Source organism: Oryzias melastigma, linkage group LG3 (genome assembly GCF_002922805.2).
Source record: "Oryzias melastigma strain HK-1 linkage group LG3, ASM292280v2, whole genome shotgun sequence".
NCBI lineage: Eukaryota > Metazoa > Chordata > Actinopteri > Beloniformes > Adrianichthyidae > Oryzias > Oryzias melastigma.
Genome location: NC_050514.1, coordinates 12,029,013 through 12,038,555, shown reverse-complemented (window position 1 = coordinate 12,038,555; position 9,543 = coordinate 12,029,013). Strand labels below are relative to the sequence as shown.

The 9,543-nt window shown below is 38.8% G+C and overlaps 1 protein-coding gene across 1 annotated transcript in view; it reads right to left on the bottom strand.

The window, feature by feature from the left end:
* The window catches only part of baz2ba (bromodomain adjacent to zinc finger domain, 2Ba), a 66,466-nt gene extending 62,923 nt beyond the window's left edge, over positions 1–3,543 (bottom strand). Inside the window, exon 1 of the mRNA XM_024296351.2 lies at positions 3,120–3,543. The gene's annotated coding sequence lies outside the window, so the exon portion shown is untranslated. The remainder of the gene's footprint in view (positions 1–3,119) is intronic.
* Between the last annotated feature and the right edge of the window lie 6,000 nt (positions 3,544–9,543).

The window sequence follows — 9,543 nt, the reverse complement described above, 5'->3', positions numbered from 1 at the left end:
AAATCAGTTTAATCAGTTATATTCTTCTTAAGGCACAAGCCTAAACTTGGTTATAAGCAGGTCAAAGATCAATGGTTTAGTCTTTAGGACAACCCTTTTATCCAGTGACAATACCACCTCCATGACTTGTCATATTTAGTTTACCATAGGAGTGATCCTGCTAAGGACTGACAACAGTTTGATTGAAAAATAAAAGTGTGTATCAGAAAGCCAGTTTATAGTCGAAACCTCTCAATGTGTGTCATGGTGGCTAAACAAGTCACAGTGTCCAGTGATGTCAGTTTTAGTAATTGACTGATGAGTCATATCCCAACGACCTATGTATTATTCCAGAAAGAAGTAGTTGCAGCAAGTGTTGCCTCGTGGTGATGACTTGACCATCATACTACATCGCACTACCCAATAAATCTCATTTTAGTGAACTTACAAAAAGAATATAAACTATGGCTTACTCCCTCAAAGGGGAGGACAACCTCATCTTCAATTGTAGAAGATTATAGAAAATCCACCCTGTGTGCACATGGGATTGTCTTTTCCAAAGCTGTCCAAGTTCTGTCAGATTCTGCACCCCTAGACACAGAGCTCGTGAACCTAATTTCACCTAATCAGCTTAGTCAATAGCAACCTTTTGCAGTGACTTTGCTAGACATGCAAATAGAGCTTAACAATGTCTATCCTTAATTCCTGAACGTTCAAGTCAAGCAAAAGTCTCCCTTTATCTCTTCAAAAACAACAGCTCCAATTTAAGACAAAAAAGACAAGCAGAGACAGAATAAAACTCCAGCAGAGAGTGCACTTTTTTTCCTTGGCCTGGCAAGGAAAGACAGCTCTGATTTGAGTGTGCTTGAGGTAGCACAGTGCGCTTCCATTTCAAATTAACATAGCAAACAAACTGACAGATTCGTTCCCCTTCTTCACTTTTGCTTTTGCTCACTCCCTCGCTCAAATTATGAGAAAACATCCTGCAAGAAAAAAATAATATATTAGTACTTCCCGTTGGTTTATATGTTCAGCTGTAACGCCTCCACACACTTGATAGTACACACACTAATGTTCCAACAAATCCGCACAAAACGATGCTAACAATAGACAGGCTATAGAAGCGGTAGAAAAAGTGAGAGACACTGTTCCGTTTCAATTCACTGATACAACTAATGGCTTCTTTGCAGCCCCATGAAATCAAGCAGCTGTCATGTCGATGCATCAGCAGTGAGAAGAGGGAGAGACATCCCCATAAGGACAGAGGCACCGCGCCTTCATGTTTGGCTAAACATCTGCTCCTCTGCACTCCAGCTTTGCAGCAATAAACGGGCAAACAAAAGAGGTGGGAGGTGAAATGATCAGATTTTCCATTTCAAAGCATTTGTTTGGTGTGTTTTCTTCCCCTCCTCCTCTTCTTCTTCATCTTTAACTGCTTGCAGGACAGGGGAGGAGGAAGGAAAAAAAGTTCTAAATGCAAGGGATTGAGTCTAAATGACACTTTTTTTTCTTGCAAAAAGGGATAACAGATATTTTTAAATAGTAAGATCATCAGGTTACAAATTGTCCAAGATTCTGTCAAAAACAAGCCTCCTAACCAGAGTCAGACATGAGCCAAAGGGGTTTCATTAAGATGGGGATTGGAGCCTGTGTGAATGTGCATGTATTAAACTTGTCAATCTGGCAAATCATTCAGTCTTGTGTGGATCTTGTTTTGCATATACAACAGTCAAGCAGTTTGTCTGTTCATTGCCAATAAAATAACATTTACTTTTATTCCAAAACATTTGTGATTAAAATGTTTAATATTTGTTCCTTTCTTGACTATTCTTTATCTAATGTGATTATTAGTAATTAGGCCAATCCTTTTTTAATCCATCCTCCCTTCATTCATGTTTTCTTTAAAACAGAAAGGTTGACTAAACGCTGATATCACACTGACCTACAATATCAGCTTAAAATAGCACAAATACATTTGCTTCAACATTGACAGCAACTAAATTCCGCTATGGGCAACGGTCTGCCTAAAAATAGCAACCCCCGATAATAAACATACTCCTAAAATGCTTTTAAAATACCCCTTTCGACCAAAAATGTGTTGAAAAATAACCTCTAGTGACGATTAAAGCACCAAAAGTCGCCTTCTGAACCCACTACTGAGACGCTCTACGTTGTTTCTTTTTTGTCAAGAGCCTGCTAAAACTTTGGTAAAACTTGAGGAAAAAAAGAAAAAAACCTCACAGTGGATCAATTTCCCTCAAAAGTAGTCTGAGTGGATGTGTACGTGTGTGACAGAAGGCTACGGAGGGGACGTATTTAAAATAACCAAGATGGCGAAAGGCTTGTTGTTTTGGAAGGGGCCGAAAAAAATGGAGGATATTGTAATATACACAAAGGGATAAATTTCAACAACTCGGCCAAAGCGGCTTGCTAGCTCGCCCGCGTGCCTCGGTTTGAGGAAGCGACCGCGAGAGCAGCAGCCTGGCAAGCTGGCCAACAACACTCTAACCCGCCACGGAAACACAAATAAATATTTTAAGTCCAACTCAGTCCAAGCCGACTGGGATATTTATGTTTTTTTCGTCCTAAATTGTGTTATTTTCGCGTCGGGGGACTATTAAACGGGATGGATTAGAAAGGACGGACAGCGATCACCTACGGCAGTCCAGCGTCTCGCTGTTAACCCCCTCTAGGTTGACGGTTACAACATCCAAACACGCAAAACGCACCCAAAACCGACAACTGCACCTCTACCCGATTGATTAAAAACGAAACACACAACTAAACTAACCCGAGAAAAAGTTTAATTTCTTAACGACCGAAGCTCGCTATCAAATAAAACCGTCTGAGTGAGCGCTGCGAGAGAAGGAAAGAAGGGACACAAAGACGATTCCCACTATCAGGTCACCAGTCAGGAAGAAGAAGAAGAAAAAAACACTTCGTTTTAGGATTAAAGAGTAAAAACTTTAACCGAGCAGACCGATTACGACGAGGAGACGTGACGATTTACATCGCTACGAAACAATTAAAAAGTAAACTCAAAGCAGTTTAACACAGAAAAAGCGAAGCGAAGGCAGCTCATCGCTGTGATGAGGCGAAAAACAGCGTCAGTGAAATAATAAAAAAATAAAAACACTTACCTTTTTTTCTGTTTCGACACTTTACTTATTTCCAGCGTGGGTTTTTAGCTCAACTAACACTTCGGTTTGCTCTTCTTCTCGACTCTTTTTTTTCCTTGGTCGCTTTTGGTTATGAAAGAGGTCGGGGACGAATGATAAAGAAGGGAATTGGGCAGTAATTGAGTCTCGGTGTGTGAGTGTGTGTGTGTTAGTTACTAACAGCAGATTGAAGGAGACTCTCCTCAAGGTTTATTCAGCTCCACTTCAAGGAACCGACCTGACGTCAGCTCACTACTGCCACACAAAGAAAACTTATTATTTGTGCAGCGTCCGTAGTAAAGGAAGGACACAGTAATTGACCATTATTGCTTTAAATGCGACACTGTCAACAGCACTGACAGGGACACAGCGGCAACTTTATTTATCATCTTTGTGCCATTTTACACGGTGTAAACAAACACAATGCAGCCTATACTTATATCATTTTTCAACAACTTTTGATTTTGATTTTTTTTTCTTACAAGAAAATAAATATAAACAAAATTTATTTAAAGGTATATAATATTAACCCTTTAATTTTTAAGTTTTTGTATTATTTGAACTCTCTAATTCTTTAATTTTTTTAAACGTATTCAGCTTAATTTCAACATATTCTGAGTTACAGTACTTAAAATAATGTGTTATTTAGGTGCCACCAATGACATTTCTGGCATTAAAAGGTTAATAAAACACATTTCCATGCAAAAGAAACAACATTAGTTCATTTCTAATATTTTTTTTACATTTAAATTTTAATTAAATGATAAAAAAAATCAGTCTATCTATCTATCTATCTATCTATCTATCTATCTATCTATCTATCTATCTATCTATCTACGAGTGTCTCTATTAAATAATCCTCAAAAGATAATACATGATCAAACAATTACAACGCAGAGTCACATTGGCTCTAAATTGAAATACATTTGTGCTACAAAAAAAAAAAAAAAAAAAAGCCCAGAAACGGGACAGCTCCTCCATGGGATGGGATCAATACACTGCCCGGCAAAGACAGCCATCTGTGCCTAATTGTATGCTTTACCTCCTCTTCTGAACGCACAATAAGCAACAGGCTGAACGCAGGCCCTCTGACCCAGACTAGGTTTCCAGACGGGGGAAGATTATTTCATTCAACTGGAAAACAACAAGGGGGTGGGGTAAAAGGGTAGTGTTCATGGGGAGTTTTTTATTTTTTTTTTTTTGCTTCTTCTTTTTGCAGATGGAGCGGGCAACTGTTTTCATATGCCCCACCCTGACGAGTGTGGGTCACAGAGCCAACTGGTGTGTTCCCCCCTCCACCCTCCTCTATTGGTGTCACATGAGCACTGGTTGTATTCATTTGAACAGGTATTAAACTGGATTAACAAACTGTTGGCTATGTGTTTATAGACACCTCATAAATCACGCGCACAAGCAATGGATTCATTGTCCGTGTGGTGATGGACTGTTGAGCTTTGCGTGCACGCTTATATTAATGCATCATAAACATTATAAATGAATGCAACTCTCAGTCTGCCTGCCTCTTTGCTGTCATGTTGCAACATCCAAAAAGTGTCATTACGCTTTTTAAAGCTACTGCAAGGATTGCACAGATCTTACTCAGAAATCTGTCACTTTTACCCGTTCATAAAAAAAAAAAGAAAAAAAAAGAAAAAGAAAAAAGCAGGGTGGGGTGTAAGTCTGATAAAACATTTATGATCACCACAGTTTGGAGAGTGGACACAGAACCCCTTCTTTAGCCAGTGGTGTGTAGTTAAAGCCATTTTTAAAGCTTGCTCTCCATCTTCTTTGGTCATTGATTTTTTTTTTCCTCTCTGCCACTTTCCGTTACCTGTTGAGATGGGTTGGGGGGATGAGGGGGTGTTTGCTCTTCTTCAAACACCACAATCTTGTCTGTCCGTCTCTCGTGCCAGTGGCCCCCCTGGTGTATTCCTCCATTTCCTCTGCCTCCTTTGGAGGAGCAGTGACAGGCCATGAGGAATGACAGTGGCTCTGTTTGTCCTACAGTAACAGCAAGAAGCAAGGATTTTTAATTGCATTGGAGAATTTTCATTAAGGAGAGCACATGGGGGCGGGAAGTGGGGTAGAGGGCTGCATGGAGCTGCGTTGGGGGGCACTCTGAGCATCGTCATTAGGAGAAGGCGCTGGTAGCGTGGAAGGGTGGGCCCTCTTTGCATGCACACTGAGAATGCCTGCCGTACCTCGGTCATTTGTAACATAATAAGTGCCAGCACAATGACTGCAATGCGAGAAAGCACACCACAGGGAAGAGAAGGGGGAAGGGAGACAGCACGTCTGTCTAAAAGAGGGACTTTTTTGTCTTGATTAGAAAGTATAATGAGTCACTAAAGAAACAGGGGGAAAAGAAAGAATCTCTCCTGAGACTGATGGAAAACAAATTAATCTGGTGATTTAAATTTAATTATTATTTTTTCTATTAGTCCAGCATGCAAAGACAGCCATCAGAAGCAAGAAGCTGTGCTTGCATTTATTGATTTTTGCCCAGACACATTCAGGGAATACAGATTCATCTGCTCTCTTTCCCCACACCGTCCGCTATGTGGGATTCCATTAACACAAGAAGCTTCCAGCAACTCTGAGATGTTTAATTTGAACTACATAAATGGAGCCTAAAATAGTGTTCACACGCAGGAAAAGTGGCCTAAGGATGTCTTCTTATAAAATCAAATTAGTCCTCACTTATTGTCGTCTCTCACGAAATACGTATTAAATAAACAACCGATAAATTAAATTAAGACAATTTACTGCCGTATGGAATAAGTGAAGTGCTATTGTTTGGCCCTTCCTCTGACATCTAACACCGTTAGAATAACTGACTTTAATTTAATCTTTTGTTTTGGATTCATGCAGTGATCACACAGCTCTGGGATTATTGTCACATATTTCCCCCCCTATTCATACACCTTCCTCTGTTTGAAGCATCCTTTCAATACATCGCCGGTTCTGAATACAATGTGAGATGTAATGATTTGAAAAGTTAATGATTTGAACTGACTGTGTGATTAAAGCACAGGGGACCAATTTGCAGCTGCTATATGTGGAATATTGGTGAGCCTGGAGTAACACTCATTCTCTCGATGACATAAAATTCAGCAATTATGTCAGATGAGCCACACTATTGATGCGTTACCTCCTGTCTGCAGCCGAAAATGGCTCATAAGGATATTCTGAAAGCCCATGTCGAACAGCATTCAAGGATTTACAATGTTGGCGACACCTATTTTTAAATGTATAATTTAAAAGTTAATGACACAAGAGATCAAGTTTTGTTTGTAAAAATCATGAAAATACTTTAAATATCCCACAGGCAAGGATTTGACAACATTTCAGTACGTAGATGTAAAAAAAACAACAAAAAAAACCCCAAAATAAATAGTTTTCTGTTTGTTAAACAAGCAGAAAGCCGCTGTGGGAAAACTGTGATATGGTCTTATTGTTTGAGTAATTATCTGTCAGGTGCTACTAATCAAATCCTCTTGATTAACTGATCGTCATCAGGTGGGTAAAAGCAGGTGTTTTGGATGCATGCTGTTCTGAAGACGTCAGCTGTTTCGACTCAATACTGAGGAGAAAAATAAAAGTTCAATACCTAAGTAAATGGAGTGGTCGATAAGAGAGAGGGTGGTTGACTTTTTTCTCAAAAATGTCAGTATGCATTTTCCTTCAAACAGTGAAAGCTCTTTGGTAGGTTCAGAGCAAAAATAGCAGCCACACCTTTCAGAGCTGGGATGTTCATGAGGGTTTATCCATATATGCAGAAAAGTTTACAACCAAGATTGTTCATGTGTCAAACCATTTATGGGTTGGAATTATAAATTCTCCTCCTCTACTGAAGTATAAGTTGCTTCAAATGAAAAAAAAAAAAAAAGCAAATTTTTTTGGGGGGGGGGAAACACAGGCATGATGCACAATAACAAGTTTCAAGAACACCAAACTCTTCCAATATGGTGGTCAGAGTGTGTATTCAAAGACCCACCCATCTTTGGATCTTTATTCATAAGTATTTCTTGTGGTCTTTTAATTAAAATGATTATTATTTTTAGCCAGAATTTTAAAAACCTGTGTAGTTTTCTAGGACATATTTTCTGCAGGGCAGCAGAAAAGTTCATTAAAGTCCCTCTAAACCAATGCTGTTTTTTTAAACGTCCCCAGTAGTGTTTTAATTATGATTATTACGTTTTTAATCAAAATTCCACAACCTAAATGTCTTAAAAAGCCATTTTTCATATAGATCTGAAGCCTCTGTTTCCCAAATCTCCTCTGACGGGATGAGGCTTTTGGAGCTGAGCTAAGCAGCTGATTTTGATGGCTCTGTGTCTTGCTAGACCAGAGCAAATCTTCACCCCTGCTACAAAAAAATATCAAGCACTATCAGTAATGTCCAGCCGTATGGTTCTGATCTGGATGTCAGCTCGGACGAGGAAATGAAGATCTTCGTGGACTGAACTTACTCCAAAATCCTGATTTTTTTTTCTCCTTCCAGTTCACCAAAGACTCTTTTAGCTAATTATTGAATGTTTATTGATGTTGCTGTGAACAATACATTCAATCATTGGTTTCTCAGAGCAGAATTATTGGGAAAATGATGAAAGCTAACATCAAAATGATCTTTCATTGATTTACATTCTTTATAACTTATAAATGAGCCCCTTTTTGTATTTCTGTGGTCACATCAAGAAGCTCCGTGGAGTCTGGTGGAGATTTTCCAGCGTTCTCAGTCCTGCTACCGTAAGTATTGGATAAAACCCACACAAAAAATCCAGTGATGCTGATTTGACCACAGAAATGTGAACGACGGCTCATTTGACTGCAATCAATGTGAAGATACCATCTTCTCTTCTCCAGAACCTGAAATAGACACACTAGGAACAGATGAGGGTTTAGTGCATGTGCAGCAGAGCTGTTGATGGAAAGAAGATCATTCATTCAAACAGAGTCTGTCCAAGACAGTTTGACTGACAGATATTTAAAAGGAGAAATACTCGGAAATGCAAAAACAAAATGATTTCTTATTGCACTTGTTCTCTTTCATAATAAGAAGACCACACATGCATGTTAAAAACTCAAAAAACATGATTTTTATCGGTGGGAGACTTTAAAGTTTTGCCTCTGAGTTGTTGGAGGGGACTGTAAGTCGGAGTAAGCCTGCTTTCACTTCCCATCATCCATTTGTTTACCTATTTTCTGGAGTATAAGCTGCATCGGAGTATAAGTCACTAGAGCAAAAACCATATATGTCATTTTGGAGAACAAGTCGCACATTTGGGAGAAAAGTCACATTTCAAAACAAATTCCCTCGTAACTAAAAAAGAATTACATGAATAAAAACAAGAATACTAATCTTTTGATGTGTATAAGAAAAATATCAAAGTTTAAGAGGAAAACAATCAGACTCTTCAATGTTTGTTTTGGACGACACTTCTTCTGCCACTGTCAGTAGCAAATACTCAGATGCAGCGCCCTCTAGTGGCAGTTAGAGGAAACAAGTGCTAAAGGACAGCCAGTGTTTACTGGGAAAGTAACAAATATATGAACATATTTATGTCTAAAAAAAAAAGAAAGAAAGAAAAACACAAATAAGTCACTCCTAAGTATAAATCGCACCCCTGGCTAAACTATGAAAAAAACTGCAACCTATATACTCCAGAAAATACAATGCAATACTCTCCTGCTAGCTCACAACCCCTTACACCTCAAACAGCATAAATTGCGAGGAATTTTGGAGTTCTTCATTTTTGAGTCATATCAGACAAACAAATATTTATATGGATTTATTTGTCTACAAGTGGTTGCATCAGACTGGAGCGGAGCAGGGAGCTTGTGCCCCACCGACTGTTGGTTGTATGTCACAGTTGTGTGCATTTTGAATAAAGAAATACTCAGAACGCAATTTTAAGCTTATTTTTTGTATATATGTCCTCCATCAGAAAACGGCCACATGTTAAACACACAATTTTCATGGGAGAAAATGGGCCTTTATTTAACCGTGTTACCATTAAGTTTAAGGCCATCTGTCTGATAACTGAAGCTCTGCTAAAACAGGTCACATATCAGGATGGTGATCCCACCCCTGCAAATCTAAAGAACAATGACAGCAGCAAAAAGATTTGTTCTGCAGGGTTTTAGTAGGGCGTCCTTGAAAAAAAAATAATGAGTTAACCTGCGAAAGCAATCCAAACCTCATTTTTTTAACAGCTGACAGTGGCTACAGAACAAAAGTATTTTAAACTAATGACATTTTTTAGTTACTGTTGCTCAGTTGGGCTGTTGATTCCCAGTCTGTTGTTAGTTCTTCACACATTACTTAAGCAGTTTGATTTGCAGAGATGCAGGGCAATCCATCTTATGTACTTTGATTCAATTTACCTCATTTTAAGATCAGGCA